The sequence below is a fragment of the Quercus lobata genome, chromosome 9, assembly GCF_001633185.2.
Source record: "Quercus lobata isolate SW786 chromosome 9, ValleyOak3.0 Primary Assembly, whole genome shotgun sequence".
In the NCBI taxonomy this organism is placed as follows: domain Eukaryota; kingdom Viridiplantae; phylum Streptophyta; class Magnoliopsida; order Fagales; family Fagaceae; genus Quercus; species Quercus lobata.
The window spans coordinates 53,494,488-53,511,013 of NC_044912.1; the positions used below are offsets into that span (position 1 = coordinate 53,494,488).

A 16,526-nucleotide genomic window follows, 5' to 3' on the forward strand; every position below is an offset into this window, starting at 1 on the left:
TGAGCAATATATGTCTGGGGTTCCTAGGGTTCCATTAGAAGTCCTTCAAGAGGAGTTAAGGATGAGGATGGCCTTTAGGTTAAATGCTGGTCCCTCCACCAATGTTCCTTTGTCCACTAGCCCCTTTTAACTTTTACAAAAGGGCTCCATATTTATATACTTCCACTATGTTCAAAAATTAAATAAACAATGGGTTTCTAGTTGTTAAATAAGAGATTTGATGTTTAGTCCTTATTTAAATCAAAAACCGATTGGTGTCTTGGTCTGATGATAAAAAAACTATTATCAGGAGCGAATGTTATAGATTGAAACTCTCTAAACTACATATTTAGTCCCTAACCTTTAAATCATATTATAATTTAGTCCCTAACATTTCAATTGTGTCAATTTGGTCTCTAACCGTTCAATGTCGTGTCAATTTAGTTCTTGCTGTTATATCTTAAATAAAAATTGCTTATATGGCAAACGGCCAAAATAAAATTTATGTTTATTGTCACATCAACGGAAGCTAATTTTTTGTTTTGGCCATTAGACACATCATCAATTTTCATCCAAAAGATAATGGAAAGGACTAAATTGATATAGTATTGAAAAGTTAGGGACCAAATTGACATAATTGAAATGCTATGAGTCAAATTGGAATATAGTATATAAGATAGGGACCAAATACGTAATTTACCCTAATAATAATCAAGTACTCCATGGAAATAATCCATACTTTCTCATTTTGGTTACCCTTTAGTTCCACCAATGCTATGATCTAGGGACAGATTTGTCCATTGACAATTGTTAAACAATATGCTCCACTCATGTTTTGGACTAAAACTCTTCTCTTGGCCCATCAAAAGAAAAGCCCATTGTGCATGAAAATATACTATGGTAACTATTCTATTTAAAAGCTTCTCTCTTTAAAATAAAACTTGTACCTTTTGCCCACCCTGAAAATATTGTACATTGGTCATTTTAATTTAGATTTTTTTTACTTGCTCCCCAAAACAAAAGAGTGTATCTTTCTTGTACCTTGTCCCTTATTCGGGGGATCATATTTTGTCATCTTTAATGAGATGACTCTAAACAACGTAGGAGTAACCATAAGAATGCTAAAAAAAGACAGATTTTAGAGATAATAATAAAATATATTCAAATAAATAAATTATAAATAAGATATATATAAATTTTATTCCATATATAAAAATTATATTAAATAAGAAATATATATACTCAATGTATGCTTGGGTGGAGTGATAAAAAAATTATATATATCATCATCAGAAAATCAAACTCATAAAAAAATGTTATTTTAATGGAATAATTAATGCCTAGTAAGGTACTATTTTTTTTATTATTTATTTATAGAATTCTAAGTATATTAACACACACACACACACCAAGGGGGGGGAGGGGGAGAAGGTTTTCAAGAAACTGACAATGGTGTATATCCAAAAGGGCCTGTCTCGTAAGGTACTAAGTTTGCAATCCCCAAGTATAGATGATTGGAGAGCCAAATAGGAACCATCATTATTCTAGCATGCTTGGCTATGTTAAAAATTCATTGTAATATTATTAGCTTCATTTGGCTTTTTCCACCTAATGTCATGTGTCCCTTTTGCTTTTAACAAATTAATGCAATAATTTCATTAGTAGTCTAGCCCAAAAAAAAAAAAAATAAATAAATAAAACACCATTAGAATATAAAACAATATTTAATGCATTCAGAATTTTACGTTTGAGAAATAATTTAGTCGCTAGGCACCAATAGATGTGTGCTTCATTGATCATTGTGGAACAAAACCAATATATTCCATGTACAAGCTTGGTCGCTCAGTGATAACTGAGCTCATTTTTGTAGCCAAATCTAAGTTTAAGTTATTTGGAGAAAAATTACATCAATAGAAAATCGAGGGGTCATTAGATTGATAAATAGTACATATCATTTTCTTTCCCACCAAGTCATTACATAATTTAGTTGAGCCAGTAAAATTTCTCATAAAAAGGAACAGTCCTAAAAAAAGAACAATTTTGTAGCACTATAACTCATGTATGGTTGCCTTCTGTCCTATTGAGAATTTCCAGAAAAAAACAAGAATTTTTTTTTCATTGCATGGTAATTCTACTTTTCCTCAAATAATTTCATATGCATGCTTAAAGATTATTGTTTCTTCTTTGGTGTACATGGTAGCATGTTGAAATAAAGAATAAAAAAAGGCACCACGATTAGTACTCAAAGAAATGAGCTTTGACATTGTACAAGGGCGGGCAATTTAATTTTTTTCACCACACCCTTTGCCCTTCCTAACAATTACATTCTGTGTGCGTTGTGTTTTTGTCCCATGTACTGTTTATTCTTTATTATTGTTTGGGCTTATACTAAAGCTGTAGTGCAATGCATACTATGAACTCATCTGTCCCGATTACTACTTTTTAGGTTGTTTGCCAATTTTATGGGATAGATAAGCAAATCTAGTTCTTTCGGGGATAGTTTAAAATTGGAAAGACATTAACAACTAACCTAATGTTATTCAGCCCAAAAAAAAAAAAAAACTAACCTAATGTTCTAACCTTTTTGATTGAAAGTGAAATGGCTTACCACTGTGTATATAAATAGTTCTTACAGATCATAGGCAGAAATCATAATCTTTAGCAATTTATTCATGTAAAATTTAGAACAAATACAAGAGGTAAAGAGACCTATTACAATTTCAATCTTATCTTTGTGGCTTCTTGGAAGGCATGAACCAGAGCTTCCTTCTAAAGCATGTACAACTAGGACCTGAAATCATCAATGGAATTGGCATTGAGTAATCTTTTAGCGTGTTACATGTGCATTGTAGTACAAAACTGTACTTCACAAATGTGCGAGAAATAACTTGTTATAGTGCCTACTTTGTTTCCTTCTAAAGCAATGTGTTCTCAAATCATTTTAAAAATGAATTATGCATTACAAAATGAACCATATTTCATCTGACAACAGTCAACAAAACTAGACTACAAATTGAAAACATTGGCTCCATTTTAGTATCGACATATTTCTGAAATAAAATCCCACTGGGTAGAAGGTTAAATATGAATTAAATCACATTTGCAGTGCAGTGCGTACAACATCAACTAGACCAAACAATTGTTAAGGACAATGTTTGAAGTATATTTTATAGAATATGATGCCTTTCACTTAATACTAGCTCACTCACAATTTCAATGAACCAATTCACTTTTAACATTGTAATCACATTGATCTTTCATGTCATTGATAAACCTAAAATCATCATGCCTTGAAGTTCTTTTGAAGAAGAGAACTTTATAGACTCCTCGAGAACTAACCAAATATCCAATTCTCATACCTATACATGACTAGGAGTATTTAGAGTCATCCTCATTTTTTCAAGTTTCTTTCGGGCATTTTTGGGAAAAGGAGCTCCATTGAGTTCAATATTGGCAATGTATATAAATGTGTCAAAACTCTTAGCCAGGGTGCGTGATTGAATTGTTCTCACAAACTGTTGAATGAAAGTTCATGTATGATGTAACCAACAAAAGAAAAACCAAATATGCCACAGCTAATTTCACCAAAATGATTGTTTATTTAGATATCAAGGGATTCCAACAATATCATGTTTCTGGCCTTTTCTAGTATCTTTCCAATCAAATGACTTTATGACAAGTTTAAGAAACGAAATCCAGTAAGAGCTCAATAGAAATTGATATAGACAAGTTGCTTGAAAGGTCTAAGCTCCTTACAAATACGGAAGAATAAAAGACTTTTACAAAGTGCTAGAGAAAAGAACTATAAGTTTCATGTTCATTTGAACACCTTGATATATGTCTAGAGGCTATTATTGACAAAATATCAATACCAAAAGAGAAGCAGGTCGACAGATTTTTGGAGGAGTATAATTTCACCCGTCTGGCTTCATTCAAATCCATGTGAATCGTCTAGATCAAGGGGCCCACAATGTGTGTAGTTCTACAGCAATGGAAAAGGTACAATTTCTTTTTGGGATAACATAGAGAACCTTTCTAAAAAAGAGCCCATTGGGCTCACATCTAGCAAGTAAAACTTAGGGACAACTAACCCCACCTGCCAGTATTAGTTACCAAGTAATCCAAAGGCACTCACCCCTAATGGGATAAGCAATTTATGCTTATGCCCAAAACCAATTATGAAGAAGCAATTGTTGTTCAAGTACAAGGGTCCAAGCTTATACAAGGGAGCCAAAGAATTTTGAATTACATCTGAAGGGTTGTTGTTCCTAGTTCACTATGGGTTAAAGATAGCCCATGCATTTGCCAATGATGAAGCTTTCTTGATAGAGATTTATCTGCTATGTCAGGCCAATCTCTATTCATGTTTTTGGCTCAAAAATAAGGATATTGGTATAGAAAAATAATCAAGTGGAATATTCAAAATTGTTACATTAGGAAATAATCATGTTAGCTAACATTTGAAACAATTATAGCTAAATCAATGAGTTCAGAATTTAGCAATACCTTGGATGCATTGTTGTCAAGTTTGTTCTTAAGGAGATTGATCAATTTAAGGTACATAGCCAAAATCCAGAACCAGTCTAGAACCCTCTGAAATTGTGAGATGTCCCACTGCTTAAGATTGGTAACCATGTAGGAAATTGTGGACCAATCTGACAAGAACTCACTGTGATGGCATTGATTTTAAGAGTAGGAGCTCCATTGGAGCTTTCATTCGTGATAATAGAGTGTGAAGACAAATCGGCGAAATGCATTTAAGACACATTGCCCTCCAAGCAATTTTGTGCAATGCTCAACTCCTTCCAATTCTGTGAGTGGAACCAAGCTTTCTAGTGTGGTAACATTCAACTGATTCAATTCAAGATGTAATATCAATAAAGTTCACAATTTTCCAAGAGATTCAGGGATTGGACCATAGAAGAAGTTATCATATAGAAAATGATATGCAAGATGCGCCTAGTAAGCTGAGTGCTAGACAAAACATGTCAAGGATTCAAAGATTTATTTTGGTACTTGGTACTTGGCCTTGTAGATTACTGAAGTCTAAGAACAGGGATGAAAGTTTATTGCTGATCGTTATTGTGCCCTTGAAATGGTTCATAGAAAGATTAAGCTATTCAAGGGATACAAAAATTGACATTTTTAGGGACCAATGTGTGTCATGAAGTTGGTATTGAGATGACCATAATGCTGAAAAGGAAGGGGGTTGATTTATCATTTGAAGCATTTTTCTTTTCCCCTTGGAAGGTTCATGCCACTTGCATAAAAATATTGTAGGGGAGAGAGATAAGAAACCCTCCCTAGACCATACACCTAAAGATATTTTCCCTGCAGGTTACAAAAAAAAAAAAAAAAAAAAAGCTGTGATAGATTTCTAGACTGCTGAGGAATGAATATTCCAAATCCTGCAAATGATAAGTCAAAATGTCCTAGTCACTCCAAGTAACCAATATAGCTTGGAATACCCTTACCACTATAATAATTAAACTCAAGTAATCTAGCAGTTTTAGTTTGAGTGATGAAAGATTAATCTTGCACCCAAAGGTAACTTATATCCATCAGCATGATATGAAATTCCTAGGTGGAGCTCAACCAAATCTTACACTTGTCACATCAGACACTAGTCTATCTATAGCAATCTTCTTGAATAAACAAAAACAAGAGCCTATTTGAAGGATTTGTAAGAGCTCTGCAAGTTACATTGGAGATCCTTTTCATAAGCTAGATTTGTAGGGTAATACATAGAAAACTGAAGAAAGAGAAGCATGATACTTATGAAAGATATAGGCATGTTAAAGCAATAAATAATGAGGAATTGTGTTCAGAGGAAACTTAACACGTTCATAACAAGCTAAAACAAAAGCTTATGGTTAAATAGACTTTTAGCCAAATGGCCCAAAACCAGTCATTAATCTAGAGCTCACATATAATGTTTATGACTCTGTTCATTTCCTATAGTAATTAACCAAGGTAATCATTTATAAATCACCTTAGAAAGAAGTGGAATACTGTTTATGGTATCTTTTTTTAGACACAAGAATTTTTCATCTATGCTAGGGTCATGCTTCCCTGAAGAGTTTTAAATAGGACTTCAAAGTTTACAAACTCTAAAATTTCTGGGAGAAAGTATTCCATAGGACACTATTTAACTTGCCTTGCAAGTTGCTTTGAGACATTGTCCATCTTAATATATGGCCAATCCCAACTCAATGTCCAAATCCCCATACGGTACCTTTTCACTATTGGTCCTTTGCTAGCACAACTGCGATATTAAATGAATAACAATAATATTATTATTATGACTGATTATTATTATTATTATATATGCTTCGGTAATGGCTGATGCGCATAAAACAAGAGATTTAGCTGCTGTTTAAGGTTCATATTGTGTGGGACCCTGATTATTTAAAATCTAGCAGATAAACCAAAAGGGCAGGCATACCAAATTATGTAGACTCAAACTGAGGAAGAACTACCGGTGACTTGGCTGAAACCAAACATAACAACTCAAAGAGGAAGGAGACCTCCAAAAAGTATACCTCGAATCTTCAAGGACTTTCACTGCCAGAACTATGTTAACATTCTGCTAAGTACTTTAGCCACTAAGTTGCAGAAAAATAAACTTTACCAAAGAGTAAAAATGATCTAAATCTCATTGAATTTAAATTCCAAATGATAGATCCAATTCTTTATTCTATCCATCTCAATATAGCAAACCCTTTGTAGTTGGCATAAAGAATTATTTAAGTTTAGTTGTAAAAATGCTCTTAGCTTGGAAGTGTAGTGTAAGATGAACTGGTTCTCTATGAGCCTTACAAAGCTATGATCGTATCATTCTTTAAAAAAAAAAAAAAAAAAAAAAAATCAGAAAACACTAATTGATATTCACAAGTTCTAATAAGCACAACTAAACAGCTGATGCTACTGATGAGTAGATTGATTAAACCACAAAACACATAAAATAAAAGGATAACCCTTTTTTTATAGATAAGTAGAGGGTGGGGGGGGGGGGTGAGGAGTTAGATCTATGACAATTTTATCTTTTTTTTTTTTTTGAATAACGCAGGGAACCCTTTCTAAAGAAGAGCCCTTTCAACTTGCCTCTAGTTATAAAACCTATGGGCAACTAACTCCAGCTGCCAGGTATCCATTGACGAGCTATAACAATTTTATCTTGAAAAAAAAAAGAAAAAAGTAAAATCACCTGTTGCTTAGGTACTGAAGAATAAGGTTGATAACTCTGTCGGATAAATAGCCACCAACACGAATCACAATAAGCAAATTTATGTGACACTCCAAGATCTTTCCAGCATATTTCTAATGAAACATTTGAGCAAAAGCTGTGTTTTCTGGGTTTTGAAGGTTCAAATCTACAAACATGAGTAAAATAAGACTTTAAATGGCAATGAAAAGTCAAAATGCCTCCTGCTGCAAGCCTCATACTTATTTTAATATGTTTCAAATACAGGAACTTACCAAGTGTACAGCCTGTTTAAAATGTGAATCGTCCATTTCTTGACCTTCCACCATCCCCATGATTTCCTAAGCTCGGGATCAGCAGGCTGCCCTTCCAAGGGAACGGAACTCCCCAATATATTTAAGAAAAGAATCATCCACGCATTGAACACGTTTGGATAAAATAGCTGCTTTGGAATCTCCAACTGAAAAGAACAAACAACAAACCCAAATGATATATAAAAGTCATCTTCTAAATAAAGAAATCAGCCATTCTCAATTTGGATATGAAAAAAGGATGAAAATAAGGTAAAAACTTCCTCTTCTCCAAGACTTTTCCAAAACAAAAACAAACAAACAAACAAAAAGGTGAACCAAAGCTCTCTTCAGCTTTTTCTATTTCTCTTTTCTGTTAATTTGCTCTTACTTTGACAGTAATTTGAGCAGCAGAGGATTATTTGGAATTTTAAGTGATGTTAAGGTGTTGATTGCTCAATTTTAAACTTTCCAAGATATAGTTACTTGGACAATAGTTCAAGATAGATATTTGCATTTTATCCAAAATGAATTTAAGCATAACATGAAATGAGAACAATGATAACTATTAAAACACCACCTAGAATGAAAACCCATGTATAAAGTTAGACTGCAAATCTCTCCATCTAAGAACGAACATATATGGATGACCAAATATTTTACAAATAAGCTGGATCAAATCTGCAGCATCCAATGGCGGGTTGACAATCTCGACAAGCTTGTTATGAACAGATGAGGGAATGTCTCCTCAACAATGTGATAAACTGGTGATCTCTTCTCATCAAATTTGAAGCTACGAATATAAAAGAATAGAATACATTTCAACAAACAAAGTAAGACATCTTGCAAACAAGGGAAAAGATTCTACGTGAAAAATATTTATTATGTGATAAGAGTACCTCATCAATCAGAAATGCATCAGTAAAAAATAGCATTGCTGAAGGCATCGGTACACAAAAAAACATTGGATAAGATGGTAAAGTTATGGTTCCTTCCCAGATTTTCAAAGTTCGAGTGTACTGATCCCATGCCTCACACCACCCAAGTAGTGTCAATGCATTCACTAGTTGTTAGAGATATATTAGCCCATTAGTATAGACCCAAGCCTAATTCTACTTTGTATGCAAGTCAAGTCTCCTACTTGTATTAGAAGTCTATTAGTTTAGGGTTTAGTCTACTATATATACACATGTTATGATTCATTGGAACACAGGATTTATACTATACTATAATATATTATTGATGTAGCCCTTTAGGGTTTCCTCCGTGAATGTAGGCCATTAGGCTGAACCACGTAACTCTCGTGTGTTACTGTGTTCTATACTTTATACTTTCGCTTCCGTATCCATACTAGCATATTCAACATGGTGTATCAATGCTAATATTTAATATGGTATTAGAGCCACCTTCTTGTGGCCATGATTTTATGTCCTTACGAAATATTTAAGAGCAATCTTTGTTTTCCTCGGTGTTTTTTTTTTGCTGCGTTCATCTTCTTTGGCCTACTGTTGCTGCCAAAACTCTCCGGTATAGTCAAGCCACCGTTAGAAGTCGCATCAACACTGCAAGACTATTGCCTTCCTCAAACTACCATTATAGAGCCAAACTTCATTCAAGAGATCTTCTCAACCTTATCAAATCTCAAGATTTCATCAAACTTCCATCTTGAGTTTTAGAAGGGGTGTTAGAGATATATTAGCCTATTAGTATAGACCCAAGCCTAATTCTACTTTGTGTGCAAGTCAAGTCTCCTACTTGTACTAGAAGTCTATTAGTCTAGGGTTTAGTCTACTATATATACACATGTTATAATTCATTGTAATACAGGATTTGTACTACACTCTAATATATTATTGATGTAGCCCCCTAAGGTTTCCTTCGTGGCCCTTCGTGGATGTAGGACGTTAGGCTGAACCACGTAACCCTCATGTGTTATTGTGTTCTATACTTTATGCTTTCGCTTCCACATCTATACTAACATATTCAACATGGTGTATCAATGCTAATATTTAACACTAGTAAAAGAAGCATAGTACTAAACTTACTACTGTATCGCAATATTGTCTACATTTAATAAAAATTTATAGAAAAAATAAAAATCAGAAAAACCTTAAAATCAAGATCCAAGGTAGTTTTTATTTATTTCTTTAAAATTGTAGGAAAATTTTCTCCTATTTGGCGGGGAGGAGAAGTAGACTTTTGAGAGCCACAATTTTGTAAATTGGGCTTCCTTCGTAGAAACTGGTTGGGACGTATTCAGTTATACACAATCATGTTGAGACTTTAGACATTAGAAAGTGATTGCTAAGAGATTCTAAAGAGATCTGCTAGGATAGCCGGATGAATCTATCAACTTTTCTCTTTAGAGTAATAGAAACAGTAATAGGGCATCATTACAAGGTATAGTATACTACATTACTACTTTAACAAATTAGTTACTTTTATGAACTAAAATTTGATTTTACAATATTAATCTTCAAGGATTACATGACACTACAAATTGGATTGCCATTGATGTTCATAGGAAGAAACACCATATTCAGATATGCTAATGGAGTGAATTAACTAATAATATAAGTATTAACTAGCAAAAAGATTATTTGGAAATCATCAAAATATTAACATGATCAAGACAACATTTACTTACAATATTTAACATGATCAAAATATTTAACATTTGCACAAATTATTAAGAATCTTACAAGACAAAACTCTTAAGCTTGTACCCTATATGATCTAGGAATTGAAAGTACATCATTCTCCATTGCTTATTGAATAGTAAAGGACCACATACACCACAAAACCCAACCACCGAGCCGAGTGACATGCTCACATAGAACCAATCCACTTCAAGTCCACCAGTATCTTTACTTCTTATGTTGGGTTTTACACCATTTGTAGTACAACTATTAGTAAGTGGTGGTCCACACAGTTTGTTTCCAATAAAACTGGATGGATCAAGGCTTTGTAGTTGAGTGCTTAAAGGAATTTTCCCAGTCAAATTGTTGTTTGACAAGTTCAAATGATTTAAAAATGTCAAACTTGACATGCTTGAGGGAACTTGACCCGAAAGTTGGTTCAAAGAGAAATCAATAGATTCCAGTGATCCCATAGCACCTATATTCTCAGGAATACTTCCGATCAAGAGATTATATGACAAGTTCAAAGATTGTAATCCTTGGAGACTAGTAACTTCGATGGGGATCTTTCCTGATAGACTATTCTTGGAAAAGTCTATACTTTTTACGAATTGGAGAATGGTGCTATACTCAAAAATGTTTCCCTTTATCACAAGCAATGCACTTTCAAGTGGGAGAGTTTCACCATAATTAGTAAAAGAAGAATAAGAATTCAAGTGGTCATTTGAAATATTATTTGTGGCCATGGCGCTAAAATTTTTAACACATCTAGGTATGCTTCCAGATAGCTTATTATGTGAAAGGTCCAATACTTGGAGTGAAGCTAGAGCACAAAGTTCTTTTGGTATGTGACCATGGAAATAGTTTGCGCGAAGGTTAAGAATCATCAAGCTTGTACATCTATGCCCAATCCAAGAAGGTATGTTTCCAGCAAACCTATTTTCAGCAACATCAATAGTTACCAACTCTGTACAATTTTTCAAAGATGATGGTAACTTTCCAAAAAATTTGTTTTTGTATAAGTGCAAAGATTGAAGAGAAGCCAAAGATCCCATCGATGCTGGAATAATGCCACTGAAATTGTTGTACCCCAAATTCAAGACCACCAAGTCGTTCCAATTCATCAAACAATCAGGTATTATTCTTGATAAAAGATTTTTTCCAAGATTGAGATATCCTATGGTTTTGTGCTCATTCACTTTGAAACAAAAAAAGTGAGAAATAGATCCAGAGAATGAATTGTTAGAAAGATCTAGCACATACACATTAGAGGATATACAAGGCAATGGACCTTTGAAATGGTTTGAACTTAAATCAATCACTGAAGCAGACAAAATCACAGGAATTTCTCCATGGATTAGATTATGGGAGAGATTTAAAAGTCGAAACTGAGAAGACAAGTTCCAAAATGAAGAAGGAACCACATTTGAAATCCTTGTATCAGAGATGTCTAACGACTGTAGATGCCTTTGTGAACAAAGCCATGGGGGAAATTTTGGCCCTAAATTCCATGATTGCAAGTATAAAGACTCAAGCTGAAAAGGAGGAATCCAATTTTGACTTACTTTTAAAGTCAGTTGGTTTCCAGATGCAAAAAGTCCCCTCAAACTGGTTAAATTGGAAAAATGAACTTCAGACACGACACCTTTCAACATATTAGACTCAATATGTAAAGTCTCAAGTTTGGAAAGCTGTCCAAAATTTTGAGGGAGGGTTCCTTCCAATTGATTATTCCCAAGATCCAGGTATGTCAGAGATGAAAGATTTCCTAAAGACACCGGAAGTGGACCTGAAATTGAATTATTCCAAAACTAAAGTCTCACTAGATTTTTCAAATGTCCAAAATTTTGAGGGAGAGTTCCGTTGAATAGATTGTTTGAAAAATCCAGGTATGTTAAAGATGAAAGATTTCCTAAAGACACTGGAATTGGACCAGATATTGAATTAGACCTAGCAAAAAGTTTGACTAGATTTTTAAATACCCCAAGTTCATCCGTCAACTGACCATGAAGTTGAGAATTACTTAAGTCTAAGATCTCTAGTCCATCTGAAACACACCCTAATAAACTTTCTAAGATTTCAGATATCTCTTGACCCCATTTGTTGTTGGACAATATGATTTCCCTTAAGTTACAAAGATTACCCAATGATCTTGGCAACTTTCCTCCAAGTTCATTGAATGACAAGTCAATACTAATGGCAGAGGTTAGGTTTCCAATGGCACTGGAGATTGTTCCCTGCAAATTAGTGAATTGAAGGTTGAGAAACTCAAGACTTCTAAAACTATACAACCAATTGGGAATTGAAGAGTTGATATGGTTATTAGATAGATCGAGGTGACTAAGAGAAGTCATGTTTTGGAGATCAACAGGGATTGGACCTTGAAAGTTATTTTCAGATAGACGAAGAGAAACAAGATTACGAAGACCAAAGATCCATGATGGGATCAAAGTGTTTTCAAATTGGTTCTCTGAAAGATCGAGGGTGAGGAGAGATGAAAAGTTAACAGTGAGTGTCGGTGGAATGAAAGGAAGTTGGCAAGATGACAAGCGCAAGTCAAACAAGGAAGGGAGTGTATTTGTGACTTGTAGCCAATCAGAGGCTTTGCTAAGATCTACACCACTCATATCCAGATGTTGTAGCAAAGGAAGACCAGAAAGCCATTGAAGGTTATTCACATATAAACCAAGAAAACGAGAACTTTCGAGATTGAGATGGAGCAAATTGGAGAGATTTCCAAGTTGATGAGGTATGAGTCCCACAAATCTCGCATTAGAGAGATTAAGAGAAGTTAAACTCTTCATTGAACCTAGAAATTCAGGAATAGGAGAAGCAGAGAAATTATTGAAGCTGAGGTCAAAGTAATTCAAATGCTTCAAATCAAGCAGAGAAGGATTTAGCTTACCACCAAACATTGACCGCTCATAGGCATCAATTTGTCCCTGAGTCGTAAAAACATCCCAATCAGGAGGGAAGCTTCTGAGATGGAGTTGTTGAATGTGAGCAGTGAGGTTGTGGCAGACAACACCAACCCAGCGACAGCAATCCCCATCAAATGTCCAAGAGGAGAGCCGGTTTGAAGGATCAATAAGGTCTTGCTTGAAGGTGAGAAGGGCATGTCGCTCGCTATCGATGCAACGAACCTCAGAGTGAGTGTGTCCGGTGCAGAAAATGAAGAAATGAGGAAGAGGAATAATTAGAAAAGTGAGGAAAAGGAATCCTAAGGAACCCTCCATTATCAGATTATGAGAAGTAAGGGTTAATTGTGAAAAAGGATTCTAATTGGATGGGAATTTATAGGAGCACTTCAAATTCTAATTGGATGATTTTCTTTTGTTTTACCCTTCAAATTCTACACTCTGTCCGCATTCCGTGGTCTATGCTTCAAGCATTGACCGAAGTCTTGCAATTAGGACCCTCCCTCCATTTTGTGGGGCCTTCATCTTGACCTTGCCACATTTTTTTTTTTTTTTTGGGGGGCCGCCTGCCAAATGTGAAACGAATTTTAGACAATATTAATTAGACAATGTCCTTCGTAGTCTTTCCCACAAAAAAAAAAAAAAAAAAAAAAACTTTCGCATTCAAGGTCCAGGACCATTAGACTTTATTTAATAGATTGACATTTTTTTTTTTTTGAGAAGGACAATATTGTTTTAATTTAAATGAGTTGGGGAATCCTAAATATAAATAAAGTATACATTATGATGAAATCATGGCAAAGTGTTTAGCTCTAGAGTGAGGAAATGTTTAGGAAATTGAATAATTGATAGAAGCACAAAAGATTGTCCGCACCTGAAGTCTTTATTACTTTTACTTTCTTTTTGCTGAAATTTTCTTCATGTCAAGATGATGAACTTGAATAATTGTTCCTTTTTTTTTTTTTTTTTAGGAAAAGAACTTGAATAGTTGTAAGTTTTCATCACACGTTAAAGGGATGATCATTTTGTTTAATCTAATTAGATTTTTTTTTTTTAAATCACACAAAAGTTACATTATTTGTACCAAATTGCTTAAGAAGAATTTCATTAAAAAAAAAAAATTTAAGCAAAATATTCAGAGTAAAGGTTGATCTTTTGCGTTCTGTGTGTGATCTTTAGCCAAGTATATACTCTAGACTAGTATATGGCCAAAAGGTCTAGCCGGAAGATGTCTTGTCCTGTAAATTTAGATGTAAATGTTGTTTAAGTCAATAAAGTTGTATTTGTTCTGAAAAAAAGAAAGAAAAAAAAAAATGTCTAGTCTCTCAAGTCTTCCACTATAAAAAGTTGTGTTTATTTATTTATTTTTGTTGAAAAAAAGTTTTTATTTTGTTTTGTAAAAAAAAAAAAAAGTTTATTGTTTTGTCTAACACAACTTATGGAGAGTACGCTTGATAAAATACAAATGATGCTAGTCTGAATATCTCATTTTCAGGAAAAAAAAAAAAAAATCTCATTTTCCCTTCCTAAGGCCAAACCTTTTTTTATTTATTTATTAAAAATAAAATAAAAAACAGAAGGCTTGTCTTCCCCTATAGAAAAAGAAAAAAAAAGGTTTGTCTTATAAAAGCATTCAAAAATTTCAATCAATTCATGATCCACGTTCCTAAGGTTTAGATTAGAGACAGCAATAAGTCATTTTCTCACAACACATCAACCCATTTGCTTAGTCTTCCACTATCAAAATGCTTATTCTTTAAAAGTCTTCCACTAAAAAAAAGTCTTTCTTTTTTAAAAGATAATAATTGCATGAGTGATGTTATAAATATAACAATTTTCCCAATATTTGAAGGAAAAAATTTGACAACAAACTTAGTTATAACCTAAGACTACAATTCCACTCAATATCTTTGAATTAATGTGAATTTTGACAAATCCACCATTAGATTACATTTTCTTTTTATGTTTTCCATACTTGCAAAATTTTCAATAAAATTAAAGTTTAATAAATATATCATCAATCAAATGTTTAACAATAAAAAAACTTAAGTTCAACCTGCCAACTTTACTTAAAATGCCTACAAAACAGGATACTCTCCTACTAATCCATGATTTCACAAGAAACTTATCAATTTTTTTTCTTTTTTAAATGAAAATCATGACACTAAACCAACACAAAAAAAAAAAAAAAAAAAAAAACCTTCATCGCATGTGCAAAGCGCATGTGATGAGACTAGTAAAATCCTATTATGATTGAGTCAATTTTGACTCAAGATGTAATGCTTTTATCTTCTTCTTAATAAAATTACGATATTCTTATCAATATATATATATATATATATATAGTACGCTTGATAAAATAAGAAGAATGCTAGTTTTTTTTTTTCCACCTAAAGTGAGTCAGTTCGGTTCTAAAAGCTCTTGGGTTCTGGTTTTGTATTGTTCATATAGTTTCAATGTTGTGTGTGTGTGTGTGTGTAAAAAAGACAGTTAGTGTTATAGTAATTTGAAATGGAGTACCAAATTGGTTGTCAGAGTCTCTCTCTTCTCTTTCCCCCAATTCGGCATTATCAATGCAAAAATTCTGTAAAACTTTGCACTTAGGGTACCGAAATCTCCCCATCTTCTCAATCGCTTCAATATTTGTTTTTTTTTTGTTTTTTTTGTTTTTGACAAATACCCATAAACTCAAATTTTAATAATATTTTGTTAAAAGACTCAAAAAATTCAAAGAAAAATAACCAAAACTTTGACTTCCTTATTCAAAAACCCAAATTAGATCAAATGCCTCCAAAGTCCTAAACATAATAAAGTTGCTATGCTGCCACCATTGTGATCAAAATCAAAATACAAAATGATAATTCTAAACTCATGATTGTTCAAATAATGATAAGTCTATTTATATACCTTTTTTGTTTTAAAAATTACAAATTTATAATCCAAAGACTTTGAACTTCTAAAGTCTTAAAAGAGAGTTTGGAGATTTCGTTTTTCTTTTATGAAGTCTTTGGAGTCTCCTTTAAGCTAGGCAAAACTTTTCAATTTAGAAATTTTTTTCTTAAATTACCTAATTTTCCACACCAAACTTTTCTTTTTGATGGAATTCCACAAAAATTTTTCTTGTAGTACCTAATTTTCTACACCAAACCTTTTCTTTTTGATGGAATTCCACACTACACATTGAATACGCTCAATAACATTTTTCTCCATCTAGTTTTTCCAAGAAAGTATCGTTCATGAAAATTAAAAATTGTGGGGGCCTTAGAATCTTGACAAACAATAATTGTGCGAAGAATTTAACATTCATTTCATGGAATAGGAGATATTGAAATCTAATACCCTCTAATACCGTATCCAATGTCAAACATTTAATCTAGCTTTTAGTTACTAATTGAAAAAGTATTTGAAAAAAATAAATTTCTTTGGAGATTAAGAAAATCACTCTCAAGATATTCACCATACACATGGAGAAACTTTAGCAACCAACTCGATCTTC

The 16,526-nt window shown here is 33.2% G+C and overlaps 1 long non-coding RNA gene and 1 pseudogene across 6 annotated transcripts; both read right to left on the bottom strand.

Moving 5' to 3' along the window:
• Positions 1-2,585: 2,585 nt before the first annotated feature.
• On the bottom strand, positions 2,586-8,199 carry LOC115962194. Of its 5 annotated transcripts, none has more exons than XR_004085364.1 (4): positions 8,054-8,199; positions 7,459-7,643; positions 7,187-7,352; positions 2,586-2,770 (listed from the first exon to the last, which is right to left on the bottom strand). It is a non-coding gene; the product is annotated as an uncharacterized LOC115962194 (long non-coding RNA). The 5 variants fall into 5 exon arrangements; XR_004085366.1 differs by lacking the exon at positions 8,054-8,199 and adding an exon at positions 4,486-4,830 and having other exon boundaries at positions 7,459-7,975; XR_004085363.1 differs by lacking the exon at positions 8,054-8,199 and having other exon boundaries at positions 7,459-7,975.
• Positions 8,200-9,954: 1,755 nt separating this feature from the next.
• LOC115962193 lies at positions 9,955-13,363 on the bottom strand (annotated as a pseudogene). Its single transcript, XR_004085362.1, has one exon. The product of XR_004085362.1 is annotated as a receptor-like protein EIX2 (transcript).
• Positions 13,364-16,526: the final 3,163 nt, after the last annotated feature.